Genomic DNA, 10373 nt, shown 5'->3' on the forward strand with positions numbered 1-10373 from the left:
CTTTTATTTTAATGATTTGGTTTAACTTAAAGAGAGACTTTATTGTTATTGCACATATTACAGGTACTGAGACAACGAAATGCAGTTTAGCTTCTAACCAGGTGCAACAAGCAGTGAAGTGGAAAGTAATATACACAAGCTACAGAATAACATAGAATTAAAACTGCGGTCACAGACGTGCACGCAGTTGTGGGCGGGCCTTCGCGTCCGAGCGCCTGTAGGGGAGGGTCGCTGGTCGTCCCGGCGTCAAGCAGATGCACGCGTGTCCTCCGAAATGAGCCGTTCGTAATTTCTCAAACGTTCGTGTCCCGGACTGCATCTTCCCCATAATACTCGGGCATGCATGTGAGTGGTGGAGGAGGGGGTGGTGGAGATGCAGGGCCTTCAGCAGGGCCTTCAGCAAACTCCAACAATTCTGCAGCAAGCTGCTCCCTGACAGTCTTCTGGGTGTGTGGCTTTGTCCTGCTGCATCTAACAAATGTGGAAAAACAAAGAGATTAGATTAATTCACTGGCTTATACTTATAGGATAATATTGGACTATAAATGAAATATTACACCAAATAAATAAGTAAACACATGTATATTCATTCACTGGCCATTCATTTAGAAAATGTAACTCCAAAAAGACAAGTAACACTATTTAGCATTTTGGCTAATCATTCCTGTTGGCTAAGCTAACACTGTGATGCAGTTCCACCAAACACAAAAGTAATATATAAAAAGGATTGGACTATAAATAAATAATATTACACCAAATAAATAAGTAAACACATGTATATATTCATTCACTGGCCATTCATTTAGAAAATGTAACTCCAAAAAGACAAGTAAAACTATTTAGCATTTTGCCTAATCATTCCTGTAGCTTCTTGGCTAAGCTAGCACTGTGACGCAGTTCCACCAAACACATAAGTAATATATAAAAACAGAGAGATTACATACCTTTCCCGTGGTGGAAGTTCAACATCCGAGTCACTACTGCCCGGATCCAGGTCTGGCTGGAGGAGATCTTCATCATCCAACGAAGAGTCATTTGGTATGATCAAAGCCCCGCTATCGTCAGCTAGCATCTCTAGCACCTGCTCGCCTCGGTGGTGAAGCTCTCCCTTCTGGCTGCGTAATGCGTAATGGAGCGGGCGTAGTTTATACTACGCAGGATCATATCTTTGGAACCCATTGGTCGATTTGGGTGATTGACACCTTTTCTGAACCGTTGGAGCCAATATAATCGAGTGACAGTTAGTAAGTCCCGCTAAACACTTACGTCAAGTAGAGAGAGGTTTGCGTAAACAGCACGTGAGACAGCATTAGCTCGGGACTGCAAAACTTTATACCTACTCTGCTGCCATGAATGTAATGATAGATTATCAGGAACAATTCTAAAGTGACTAAGAGACATTGGATTAACCTTAAGCAGCGTTTTTATTTCCTTGAACAAGAGCTTTGATCACAAAACAGCAACGGTAAGACATACTTATTGTTATGGTTTTGAAAACTGTTGTTTTTTTTCTTCTCTGTTCTGGCTGATAGCTCAGTGAGTTTGTGTCCTACAGTGATGATACTTATAACAAAAATAATCTGTGGAGTATCAGCGTTCAGATGATATGTAGTTTGTGCAGAAAACATTAAGTTTTAAAGGTCGTTTTTGCTAGTTAGCACCGGAAGTAGCATCTGCCCGTTTTAGCTAAGGGCTAATGCTAACGCTTCTTGTGAGACTTTTGTTTTGTTTCGGTAAAAATAGTTCTTATCATCAGTTAGCTGAGATTCTTCTCTTTAATCTGGTATAACACATTAATAGGTTTTTAAATATTAAGATGCTCTGAGACACAGTGTCGTGGAAAATAAAAAAGGTTCCCCTCCGGCTTAACAGGTTAACCGTGGCGTGCGGTGCAGTGGGTTGTGCCGACGTTCTGCCCTTGACTGTTTGTTTACTCAATAAACGCATCTCCTCTTGATATTAGGCCATGTATGTTCCATACCAGTGGAGTTTGCTTTTTGTTGTTGTGTTTATTGATCAAAAAGCAAACCTTCAATACAGCTGTTATGTGGTCAAGGTAAGTAAAGTAATAATTGAAGCTGTGTATTGGTTAATATTAGCATATGACTTAAAATGAAAACACAACAGCATTTCACAAAACGCCGCAGCATTTCAGAAAACACCACAGCATTTCACATTGGACGGAAAGGGTATTCCGTAGGGAGAACACTTCTTGTTTATGATTGGACAGAGCCAGCCAGACAGCACTGCTGTGATTGGTTGTTTTTGCTGCCAGTGAAGAAATGACGCTTCGTGATTGGTCAACGTCCGACAGCGCAATATGTCCCAACCGGTCCCTCCCAACACATCAGCCGTTAGCACACACTCAGAGCTCACAGCTCCTCATATCTGTTCAGAAACTGGACAAAAGTTAAATATGTACAAACCACAGATGGCGAATACAGTCGCTGCTTTATTTATGTCCGTATGACGTTGTTGTGAGTGTGGACGGAGCAGCTACAGGTTAGTTTAGCCTGATGGATCCGATTCCATTCTGAAAACACGCATTTTAAAAGCTTTTCGCCTGCTGTCTTGTCTGCAGACTTGTCAAAGCATTAATTCATGGTTTTTACTAACCGTTATCAGTATTAGTTACTTCGGCATCACTTTGAAACGTGTATTACAATTAAATCACTGTCAAATATGTTCATTTTGTTGTAGTTGGTATCTCCTATAGGATTTACATGGAGATACTTCCCGCCCCCTCTCCAGCGCGTCTTGTTTGAATGACAGGAGCAAACACAGCTGACAGCCGCGGTGAAACTCAAGCGATTAGAGTGATGCGAATATTGGGTAAGGCAAGGCAAGTTTATTTATAGAGCACTTTTCAACTCAAGGCAATTCAAAGTGCTTTACAAAAAAAAAAATGAAAGACATTAAGCATTAAAAAAGAAAAGCTAATCAAATAAACATTAAAGAAAAATACATGGATAAAAGTTACAGTGCAGTCTAAAATATAAATAGTTCAATTAAACATTACAAGAAAAAGTACATGGATAAAAGTTACAGTGCAGTTTAAGATATGAATAGTTCTTAGTTCTGACTCTGGGGACAGAAAGCTGACCAGTCCCTGAAGACCTGAGAGATCTGGATGATTCATAGTTTAGCAGGAGGTCAGTAATGTATTTTGGGCCTAAACCATTCAGTGCTTTATAAACCAGCAGCAGTATTTTTGAAATATATTCTTTGACACACTGGAAGCCAGTGTAAAGACTTCAGAACAGGAGTGATGTGACCCACTTTCTTAGTGTTAGTGAGGACTCGAGCAGCGGCGTTCTGAATCAGCTGCAGCTTTCTAATAGATTTTTTAGTGAGACCTGTGAAGACACCATTGCAGTAGTCGAGTCTACTGAAGATAAAGGCATGGACACGTTTTTCCAAATCCTGCTGTGACATTAGTCTTTTAATCCTAGATATGTTCTTTAGGTGATAGTAGGCTGATTTAGTAACTGGGTAGTCTACCATAGTATTTACATGGAGATAAGCCCCTTAAAAACCATGAATTAATAAAGCATTAATTCTGTGTTTACTCCTGTGATTCAAAAAAGACGCTGGAGATGGGGCGGGCCGGATCTCCATGTAAATCCTATCGGAATCGGATCGATCAGGCTAAACTAACCTGTAGCTGCTCCGTCCACACTCACAACAACATCATACAGACATAAATAAAGCAGCGACTGTATTCACCATGACATAGACAGTCTGTGTTTTGCATATCTTTAACTTTTGTCCAGTTTCTGAACAGATATGAGGAGCTGTGAGCTCTGAGTGTGTGCTAACAGCTAACGGCTGATGTGTTGGTCCAATCACAAAGTCATTTCTTGATTGTCAGCAAAAACAACCAATCACAGCAGTGCTTCTCTGGCTGGCTCTGTCCACAAACAATATCACAAACAATAAGTGTTCTCCCTAAGGAATACCCTTTCCGTCCAATGTGAAATGCTGCAGTGTTTTGTGAAATGCTGCGGCGTTTTGTGAAATGCTGTGGCGTTTTGTGAAATGCTGCGGCGCTTTGTGAAATGCTGCGGCGATTTGTGAAATGCTGTGGCGATTTGTGAAATGCTGTTGTGTTTTGTGAAATGCTGTGGTTTCTTGCACTTCAGGGCCACCGTACCATAGAGATGTTTTTATTTTAAAGTAAATTCAGATGGAACATAGTAAAAACATGTAAATTCTAATGTCCGCCTAAAAAAAACCCATTACTTATAGTGAAAACCACCCTTGAATGATGAGTTGAGTAGACTAAAAGCTTTAGGAATCCAAACTATAACATATAATAAGTACCCTGTATCAAGATTGATGCAAAACAAGTGAAATTTGACCTTTTTAAGAGAGGTTTAGAAAAATAAAGTCCACCTCACCTCTGGGTAATTTGGGAACCATCAGTTCCATTTGAACGTTTTCACTGTAAAAATCATTTTATTACTCTTTGTATTATCACTATAGGTATTCATTCCATCCAAATACAACTGTTGTGAAAAAATAAATAAAATAAAAATAAAACATACTCTGTTATCGTCTTAGGCCCCACGGACCCGTAATCGCGTCATTTTCAGGAAACAACGTCTAAGGAAGCTTAATATTTAATAAACTATGAATATTTTATATCCATAGAACGGGAAAAAAACTAATTTAACTGATCTTTTTCATTTATTTTTTCACAAAAAACACACAATGCTAACAGTGAGCCTCTGAATTAGCCCCGAGCGAAAAATGCTAACCTATTACTGCACCGAAAATCACTCCTAGCTCCCTTATTACTTATCCTAGCACCACATCAAACACATTGTTTATGACCGCAAGGAGACACCGAATCTAACGGTGCCCACCTCAACACTAAAAGATACAAACTAGCAAGGTTACCAACAAAAACATACATCAAAACAAGTGGCGCTAGGTATTAGCATTAGCACTGCACACACCCACCGCGTGTTCCAATGAAAAGCATACATATATATAAATAAAGTATAAAGTATAGGTCAACACATTTCAGTATAACACACCAATTGCGATATTACTCACGTTTGACCGTGGAGCAGGGTTTCTATGTACCGAGAAGTGGGTAGTTTAATGAGTCTGTTGACGACAAAACCTCCGCGCACACAGACAGCCAAGGCAAGCTACCTGAATTAAGTCTCTCCCTAAACCGGAAATACCGGAAATGTGACATCCGGTTTGTCATTCACAATAACGTTTTTCAAAATAAAGGTACATTTAATATTGACGTATCAAATTGATTCAAATGTCTTACACAACACATGTATCGAGACAATAAATGAACTGTTTATATAGTCGATCAACACTGTGTATGTTACTCATTACAGGATAATCACATGGCACTAAATCAGACCGGCTGTTCTCCTCTGTTTACATCCTGCTGGTTTAGATTATGTGTTCTATAGGCTCTGTGCACAAGATTGAGTTGAGTAGTGAGCCATTCGTTTTTATTTCGTGGTGAGATGTCTGCTGAGAGGTCCTTGTATACCTCGCTGACTTTGAGGACATCTGGGTCTGGCAGCTCCCCCCGCACGGCCTTGTAACGTGTACTCCTTTGAACACAGCTACATACAATTACTTAGGACAATATATATTACCTTACACCGTCAGCAACTGTAAACTGCTTTGGCATAGTGGAAATGAACACCATGTCACTCACTCTGCCTGGTTTCACACACTATTAATTACACAAAAGAATTGTCAATTTAATTGAAAAGGTCGTTGATGCAATATACTAAATCAGCTCTTGGCACAAAGGAAATACTCATTAAATCATGGATTGGCTGTGAACACATACTGTTCTATTGTATTGCATAGAAAGATGTGTTACTGTTGTGCTTGTAGTGGAAATACTGTTTGTAGTCGTAGATAGAAAAACAAAGATGGAAAACATTTCACCATACATTGTTTAGGAGTTTTATATGTATTGGGTGTTTATGGTTAATGTGGGAAATTAATAAGCAGAGCTGTTGCTGGTAAATTTGTGTGCCATCATAATAGTAATGTGTATACAGCGTTTCGTGAATATCTGGAAAACTATATGCGATGAATAACACAGATGAACGCATGAATAACACAGATTTTTCAAAATGGCCGACTTTCTGGGGGGCGGGGCTAAGGGAAGCTATTTTGAAATATGTCCGCAATTCCATCAGTAATGTCTGTGGCAAGATTGGGGTAGTTTGGAGAAACTATATGTGACTATCGCACATTTTCCTAGGACAAGTATGCGAAAATGCGCTTAAAATGGACATATTTCAAAATGGCCGACTTCATGGGGGGCGGAGATAATGGAAGCCATTTTGAAATATGTCCGCATTTCCATGAGGAATCTCTGTGCCAAGTTTCGGGTAGTTCGAAGAAACTATATTTGACTACCGCACAATAGGGGGCGCTACTGAGACATATTTTCTAAAACGTCCGATTTTTTTCTACAGTCTGGAAAAGGTTGTGGGCTGTGACATGCGTTCCGAATTTAAAGACCGTAACTCATTTTCTCCCCTACTTATGGCTCGGTACATTTTTTAACCCTTCGATTTCGAGAAAAACCTAATAGGACACGCCCACATTTTTCATTGGTTGCGACCCTTTAAATCTCAGTTTATACTCACCCTGCCAGTATGTCTATGACAATATATATTTTTTTAGTCCATCGGTTCTTGAGATATAAATTAGTTGTGTTTTTGGCGCCCCCTATTGTTCGAAATGAACATTGTTTGTTGTGCCTATTCCCCAAGACACACTGAACCTATCCACCGAAATCTGTGATATTTGGATACATTTTGGATGAATTGTGAGCATTTATGTGTAGGCCACACCCTTTTGCTAATACGTTTTGATTGATGTCGGCCACATTTTTCCACACCTCGTGCTCATTTTGTACGGTAATGTGTCTGCCCCTCCATTGATGCTGTGCACTAAGTTTGGTTTGGAAAATCAAGAAATTGGAATTTAAGTTAATATTTCAATGTTTTTCACATTATGCTAATTAAAAAAAAATCAAAGTAGGCGGAGCTTCGGGATATGAGAGGATAATATGTAGAGCTGCTCCACCCGGATAAGTGTGCAAAATTTCAGGTCCGTCAGACTTACGCTGCGACTTTGTAAATTTTTCGAAACACTGAATTTACACAGGTGGCGCTAGAGAGCAAGTTGAAAAATGTTCTCCCATCGAATCCAGAATGTTAACATTTTCACCGGTCCTGGCGGCGTTGCCAAATGTCGCTACATGAATAGTGTCGTAACCCCCTCAAAAACAGGTCGAAAGTGCAGAACCGGTAACAGAAGAATAATAATACTGACGATTTCAATAGGTCTTTGCACTACGTGCTCAGGCCCTAATGAATTGAATGATGAATAAACAGTGGGGTATGAATACACTAGATATCAGCCTGTGAGCAGTATGAACAGTGTGTATGAATATGCTAAGATATATAAAGTATGAAAACGGTAAGCAGTATAGTATAAAATATATAGATATTAATTTCATGATGATAAACATTGTGGAACAATGATGAAAAATGGGAATGGATGTGGCGACGTAAAATTGACACAAAACAACAACAAACTTCTGCCAGCCAATTGGAGAGTTTCATCAGCAGCACGTGCTAAAAACCACCAATGAGCGCTCAGCTCGAGATACCAGCGAGCCGTTTCCCATCAAGCATTTTGCTTCCGCAGCTCGTGGAGAGCAACTGCGCCAACTCGCCTCGCCTCGCTCTCAAGGCTGCGGGCGTCTTTGTCCCGCGAGATTTCAAAGTCTCATGTGGGCGAGCCTGCAGAGCAAGTCGGACAAAATGACTAACCATCATGCAACGCACTAGCAAGACGTTGATCGCAACTGCGCAGGTCTGCGCAGGTCTTGCTTGTCTCAAACAAGCCTAATGTCAGCAAACTATGCCCACTGCCCACCAGCCACGCCCCGAAACATGGGGTCACGCCGGCCAATCACAAAGCTTTGATGCGTTCAAGTGCATTATTCTGGCACAGGAAGATTATGTAATAGGACATTGACGATAACACTGAATATTGTTGTTCTATTTTTAGACACATCTCGCGATCGACTGGGAATCTCTCCTACTTTAGGGAAATGAAGGTGTCACAGCACCAAGAGCAATACGAACTAAACTCAGTATAGGGCACACACATGTGAAAGGAATAAAATAAGAATATACATGTACATAACATTATCAGGTCAGTGACAAACCCCTACTATTGATCCAATTATTTTCACAATAACCGCAGAACTTATATTACACTTACTGTACACTCCAGAAAAAAACATGAACTTCAACAGTAAACACACAACAGAGAATCCGAGAAAAAGGGACTGATTATCACATATTGAAAACATTTTCTGTTTATCAGGAAAAGTGCTTGATAAATGACCCGAGTCAATAAATCCTTTATTTATAAAGCACCTGATTCTATTCTTTCTATGTGTTTGAAGTATATTAAGGCATTCTGGAACTCGCTGTAGCAATCTTAATCTTATTTTCATTATCATTGAACTTTATGTCAAAGAACTGATTTGAAAAATACATTGTAATATTTGAATCAGGCACTTTTTTTTTTGTAAAGCCAATGATATCTTAAACTGGGTGATTCAGGTTTTAGATATAAAAAGAATAATGCATATTTATGTATAGCCTAAATGCAGTAAGCTAGAACAAATCAAGCATGTTAAAACATTCTATTTAACATTCTAAGAGACTAATAAGTGACAATGTACAGTTACATGTTATGAGGATGTTTCGTGACCTCCTATATATATAATTCTCAAACTAGTACTACCAATGTAATGTGCTTGTCACAGACAGTCTGCTCCATCCTTCACCAGTAGTTTTTCATTCACCTGTTAACCACACACACGTTGTTGCTCTCGACTGCACCCATTAGTCATACTGCCAGTATTTAAACCCTCACCAGACACACACCCATTGCCAGATCGTACTTTGCCTTCATCCTAGTCTTTCACGCGTTTGTTACCAGATTGCCTTGTCAAATGTTTTGACTTGCCATTCGATCACATTGTTACTTATTCTGACTTCTGAGTGTGTAAATGTAATTCTTAGAGAAATAGTTTGGGTGTTAATTTCAACCTGACAAGAAATATGGAAGATGTAAAGGCTGTACACACCAACCTGAGACCAAAGAACGCATACCGAAGGCATCCCACTTTTACGTCGCCTGCGTCGGCTACGCCACCCGCCTATGCCACCCGCCTACGAACACACCGCAAAGACTTCAGTCGACGAGTGGCAATAACTGTCCTTACCAGCAGGCAGCGGTAGTGTGTATTCGTCAAAAGAGGCAACAACCGGAAGACAGACTATACACAGAGAGAAGAAGAACTGGCTGCGTGATATAAACAAACAACAAATAGCGCCTGGGTTCCATTTTCACTCTCTCTCGTCGATCAAACACATGTAAACATAGAAAAGAAACTCTTGCGTCCGGGTGAGATGAAAATGAAAAAGATTAGCCGTCTGTGTGTGCCTTCTTAATCGTTTGTTTTGGTCCCTCACTTCCGCTTCGCTTCTCATGCACTGATTCGCTAAGCTGAACAGCCAATCAGAGTGATTTATTTGGCCGCGGGAGGTGTGAAAATGTGCTGTAAAGAGACGACAGTGCGGGACACACCAACCTGAGTAGGGCGCCGCGAATGCCCGACTGCCTCTGACGGCCTCTGACGGCCTCTGACTCCCAAAATCGGGTTGGTGTGTCAGGGGCTTTAGACGACAAATTAGAAAGCTGAGATCCAATGAAGCATTGAAGTGTTACAGTATGGTCAATTCATTTCACCCGATGCTGTTGTTTCTTAAACCTCTTTCCCATCTCTTAAATGGGCATGCAAAATGATTGCATGCCAAAATGATTCTGCTTCCCATTTTCCTCACCAAAGCCTGAACACTGCAGCGATGCCTCCCCCCGGTGTGTGTCTGAACAATATGGAGGCACGTCAAAGGCAGGACGGTTATGGTTGCTTTGCCAACCCTGAGAGGTTTTTAAACCAAGACTACCAGCAGCTGGAACAGTATTGCAACATTCGAGGAGTGCGGTACATCGACGACATCTTCCACCCCGACCGGAAATCTATTGGCGAAGGGATACTGAAGCCTTCTGACCTGAAGCGAGTAGTGTGGCTGAGACCAGCGGTGAGTGTTTTGGAAGAGCTCAACAGAAGCCGGCAGTTTCCTACAGTGCTTTTAGCTAGTGTATACCAAAATACTCACGTAAATAGTAGGAGTTTATTTTGACTTTACTAGTTGACTAGTTGTTTGTGCATTCTTCAACTAGTTCATTAGTTCACTAAGTCTCTGGTTCAGGGGTCTCCA

The sequence above is a fragment of the Pseudochaenichthys georgianus genome, unplaced genomic scaffold (genome assembly GCF_902827115.2).
Source record: "Pseudochaenichthys georgianus unplaced genomic scaffold, fPseGeo1.2 scaffold_434_arrow_ctg1, whole genome shotgun sequence".
In the NCBI taxonomy this organism is placed as follows: Eukaryota; Metazoa; Chordata; class Actinopteri; order Perciformes; family Channichthyidae; genus Pseudochaenichthys; species Pseudochaenichthys georgianus.